A 5,536-nucleotide genomic window follows, 5' to 3' on the forward strand; every position below is an offset into this window, starting at 1 on the left:
TAAATAAATATATTTAATTACATATGCAATTAAATGAAGTTTATTAGTCATAATAATTAAAACTAAATAAATCTGACTTACACTGAACATTTGAATTGACCAGGTAGTGCTATGATAAATGAGCAAAAAACACATAGCTGTACCAAAAGAACATTATACTGATCTTACATAAGTTACAAATGTATAACTTTCTAGAAACTTCTTCCACAGATGTTGCCAACTTCAAAATAATTGAAAATATCAGAGGCAGCGATCTATGGCACTCCAGCAGCTGGCGGAGGACAAGCGGAGCAGGAACAGCATCCATTATCTAATCCCACAGAACGCAATTAGAGCTGCCATTCTGATTGAGAGTCCACATGACCCTCTGAATGAGAAACACTATCAATGTTTAATTAGCTCCCGTCGAGCATGTATGCATCATATTCATATTAGTTACAGGACTGGAGCCGACCTGAAGTGCTTTAGAGGGACTGGCTGGAGAAACACAGGGAAACAGAATACAGTGCAAAAAAATACCACACATTTACATGGATGGTTACACACATACACACACACACACACACACACAAATGAGAGAGCGGCTGAAGAGCGGCTGTCATCGCCAGTTCATTTAGTGTATTATGATAGCAAGCAAAGCCGGAGATATTACCTTTCCCTCTCTGAGACAGAGAATTAGACAAACAGAGCAATCTGAGATCATCATCACAGACCATGGCTGTTTCCTGCTGTGATTTACCCGTTTATGTTACATCTGAGTAAAGCTAATTAGTGCTCGTGTTGAGCAACAGAATGTAGTGCTAGCTGAGCATGTGTGAGCTCTAGTCATGAATGTGAGAGATGTTTGCCGTCCCATTTTGTCTAAATCACTCACCAGGTTTTTTACCCTCTTCACACCAAATTTGGTAAGAAAATCTATTATTTAATTTAATTTAATTTTATTTTATTATTTTATTATTTTATTTTTATTTTATTTATATATTTTATTTTATTTAATTTCACTTGACTTTATAGTTTTAATTTAATTTAATTTCACTTAATTTCTACATATGTGAGTGCCTGGATGTGGATTTTCTTGTTCTGCAACAGGATCCAGCTACCCTTTTTTATATTTTATTTAAATATCTTATTTAAAATATATGTAAGTTAAATATATTATAAAATATGTATTTATGAAAAATAAATATTATAAAATATTATTTCAATTGATATATTACATATTCTGCAGAGATAATATGTTCTTTTATTTCATAGTCAATTTTTTTTTAAATATTGTTCAGATATCAAACAATTCATTCAAACATTTCTGGAGAGAATAGAAAAATAATAATTATGTTACATGACCATTTTGGTGGAGAAAACTGTTTGTAAATATTAAATTAATAATTAATTAAATATGTTTAATGACGTTTATAATTACATTACAATTACGTATGCAGTTAATTCATTCATTTTATTGCATATTTAGTTACATATTCAGTTATAATTACATTTGCAATTAAATTAATAATTAAATACATTTAATGACATTGAGTTATAATTAAATGTGCAATATAATACATTTTATTAATTATAATAAATAAACAAACTCTAAATATTGTACACTTCTCTTTTCACATTATTTGTCAAATTGGACTGTGTAATAAAAGTTATAATAAAACATATTCTTGATTGGGTAAGCCACGATTGAAGCCTTTGTACAATAGACATTAAAATGTTGGATGCTGCATCAATAGTTTTGGTCGAACAAACTGTTTGCGAATAACTTATACTTTATACCTAATTTATACTTTTTTTTTAAGTATTATTTTTTTTAAACATATAATAAAACAGATATTTTTGACTCAGATTCTGATTGGATAAGACATGTTTTTCATGTAAAATAGCAGATAAACCGGCACATCAATCGAATTATGTATTAACATGTTAATTTGCCAAATTGCTTGGCATTTGTAAACAACTTTTTATTGAACATTTAAATCTTTTATCAAACAAAAATACACACAAACATATATATTTCTTGTCTCTCTGACAAATAATGCTGGTCTTGGATCAGTTTTCACTAACTAACGAATATGATAATGTAGACGGGGAAATTAATCCACAATCTGACGGAGAAGCTGTCAACACAAGCAGCCAAATAATCCATGAATGAATAGATACTGACACACAGGTAATGCTAGAAACTGTGACGCACCTCTCTCCGCTTCCCATTCATTTAATCTCTATACCTCTATCTTAATTCTGCAGGACGTGCTCTATAATGAGATCTGACAACAGGCTGCCATCTTTTCCAGCTGGACGCCACCACACAGGCCAGTAATCAGAAATGACAGCCTTTTCTAAACACACCTGCCACTGAGGTCTTAATGAATATGTACGCAGTCTTGCTCTGTCTTGATAGGGCTGTCGGAGATGTGTGTGGCCACAAGATCACCACAGGAAATGCTCATGGAAATGAGATACAAAGAGCTTTTCATTCATTCCTTTGATTGATTGGATACACATCTTGAAAATATAGTTGGAGGGTCAGGAATATGGTTAAAATATCGTCACACTTTAGTTGTCCCCTTACACCATTTTAGGCCATAATACCAGTTATCACAATCTTTGTTATTATTACAAAAAAAAATGTCATTCATGTTTTTTTTTCATATAATTTTTAACACTACTAATATTTCCACTACTACTACTACTACAATTATTACAATTATTATTATTATTATTATTAATAATAATAATAATAACAATAATAATAATGATACCACCACTATATTTTAAACTACATTTTTATAAGAAACATATCAATCTTTCAAAGCCAAAATGTCAATAGTCATATCCACTGACTAATAAAATAAAATATTATTTTACACACACACACACACACCATAATCATAATATAAAATAATATGAATATATTAATTTATTATTAGTATAATAATAATAATAATAATAACAATAATGTGTATTATTATTATTATTATTTACCACTACTGCTACATTTTTAAAGTTCATTTTCCTCAGAAACTTATGAAAACTTCAAAGCAATTTAGTCATAGCCACTGACTAATAAAATAAAAATAAAATACAATTGCATATCTGTATTTTTTTTTATTGTAAAAATATATCATATCATATAGTTATAATAACATAAAATAAAATTTTTTTAATAAAATATGCCTGTAATAATTTACATTTTCCATGTAGGAATTATGATGTTGTGGGTAAAACTCTAGTTACCATGGTAGAAGAAATGCTGAAGTTGGACAGTATTCTAACCCTTTTTTGTGAGGGTTACGCCTTACTTCCTGACTAATTTCACGGGAAGATGTAGATATACAAGCAAAATGGCTACAGATCCATCTTAACAGTGTTTACTGCTCCAGCGTGATGGAGAACGACGCAGAAGTGGAGGAAAGGCGTTAAGAAACAGCACTTTCTTCAAAGAATTAGAGTTGGCCACAGTACACGGCTGGTGGGCCATTAGTTCGATTAAGCCCATTCCTCAGCGCTGGATGCTGTCCAAATATCTGGAGCCAGCTTTGTTGGCCGCCACTGACTCTGTGTCAGCATTTCTGCTGAAAACCGGCCGTGCTGCGCTCAAACTCTCCTAAACAAGGAAAGCGAGGCTCTATTTTCCATGTTTGATTAGCACTAACATTTATTAGTCACATCTATTATGCACAAAATGCCAGCAAGAACAAAGGAGCAGTCAGGCGACACGCGAGAGAGAGGATGGTAATTAAGTACCCTGCTAAAGTAGATGAGACATCAGCACTTGGAGAACGCCAGACAGTGAGATGAGGAGGGGGGCTTCGCGTATCTGTCTGGCTGTTACTTTGTGGTTAATTGACCGTCTCTTTCCCGCTATCTTTCTCTCTTTTTTGCTCTCTGACATGAAAATCAAGAATAGTGCGCACACACACTCGACCGATGTTTTCTATTCATAGGTCCACTTCAGACCAGACATTTCTCACACTTTCTTCTTTAACAGCACCCAGTGTAACTTGCTGTAACATACTGTCACATTAGTATACTTGAGTGAGTCCTTCATGTTAGATGCTCAAGAAGGACATTTTCTTTCTTTTTTTCCCCCTAAGAAATCCATTTTAATAGCAGTAATAATTGTAAATCATTTTAAGGGCATCCCAATCAGAAAGCAATGCACCTATAATTAAAATAAAATAAAATAAAACATAGATAGCAGTACTGTAGTACATTTTATTTATGAAAATAAGATAAAAATATATTTTAATAATAATAGTAATAATAATTATAATTATATAATAACATCATCTCTTATCATCTAATAAGAGATGATGTTAACACCTCAGAGGACCTCAGATGATGCTAACCCTGGAACAACATATAAAACTACCAAATTTTGCTTAATCGCAATTTTTAATCGCAATCGCAAAGTTTAATCGCAACATACAATCGTTGCAGTTAATAGTGTTAATTAAAATAAAATAAAATAAAACATAGATAGCACTACTGTAGTACATTTTATTTATGAAAATAAGATAAAAAATATATTTTAATAATAATAGTAATAATAATAATTATAATTATATAACATCATCTCTTATCATCTAATAAGAGATGATGTTAACACCTCAGAGGACCTCAGATGATGCTAACCCTGGAACAACATATAAAACTACCAAATTTTGCTTAATCGCAATTTTTAATCGCAATCGCAAAGTTTAATCGCAACATACAATCGTTGCAGTTAATAGTGTTGACCGTCTGTTTGATTACGTGTAATTTGCAACTAACTTCATGATTCTTACTGTACATTTCTGCCATAGTCACCACTAATAACCTACTCCTAAATATAATCTAGAAACTTAAAATGTTCTGTAAAGCTGCTTTGCAATGATTTGCATCGTGAAAAGTGCTATACAAATAAACTTGAATTGAATTGAATGTCAACAGAAACTGATATTGACAAAAACAATCTGCTGTATTACTGTAACTGTAAATATCATGTTCTCTTTTTATGGCTCATTTTGGTGCAGTAGCTTAGCTGATTCTTCACACATAATGCTAAAATCTATAAATCTTCCCTCATACATCATTTCCAGTGTGTGTGTAAGAGCACAGATGTTCTCCAGACTCACTTTTCTGGATGATGTCCTGCATCTTCATCCAGACTCTGAAGGGCAGGTTGCCCAAGTAACGCGGCACATCAATCAAAGCTCCAGAAGGCGTCTGTGGATCCGGCTGTGATGAGATCTGGACTCTGGAAGAACATTCAGGATCAGAACTGCAGTGGCTTTGGATCAGAAGCAGAGAGACCAGAGACACCAGCAGATCACTCACCTTTCCATTGAGACTGGAAACTTCTGCAGAACAAACACTCAATTTATCATCAACAACTCAATCAATCATTCAATAAATCAATCCATGATCTGAAATCAGACCTTCAGAAAGCAGATGTCATTGTCTTTCATCATCTCCTCCGTGTCTTTGATTGTGTGTGAAAGAGCTGAGATGTGTCTGTTGATCTCCTCCAGCTTCTCCTTCATCATCT

General features: G+C 32.6%; 1 protein-coding gene and 1 long non-coding RNA gene across 2 annotated transcripts in view; both read right to left on the bottom strand.

Moving 5' to 3' along the window:
- LOC107673991 (partitioning defective 3 homolog B-like) overlaps positions 1-5,536 on the bottom strand; it is a 176,434-nt gene that overhangs the window by 27,348 nt on the left and 143,550 nt on the right. The window lies entirely within an intron of this gene.
- LOC107674005 (uncharacterized) lies at positions 5,145-5,524 on the bottom strand. The gene is made up of 3 exons (XR_001632465.1): positions 5,427-5,524; positions 5,326-5,348; positions 5,145-5,245 (listed from the first exon to the last, which is right to left on the bottom strand). It is a non-coding gene; the product is annotated as an uncharacterized LOC107674005 (long non-coding RNA).

Source organism: Sinocyclocheilus anshuiensis, unplaced genomic scaffold (genome assembly GCF_001515605.1).
Source record: "Sinocyclocheilus anshuiensis isolate Anshui unplaced genomic scaffold, SAMN03320099.WGS_v1.1 scaffold348, whole genome shotgun sequence".
Taxonomy (NCBI): domain Eukaryota; kingdom Metazoa; phylum Chordata; class Actinopteri; order Cypriniformes; family Cyprinidae; genus Sinocyclocheilus; species Sinocyclocheilus anshuiensis.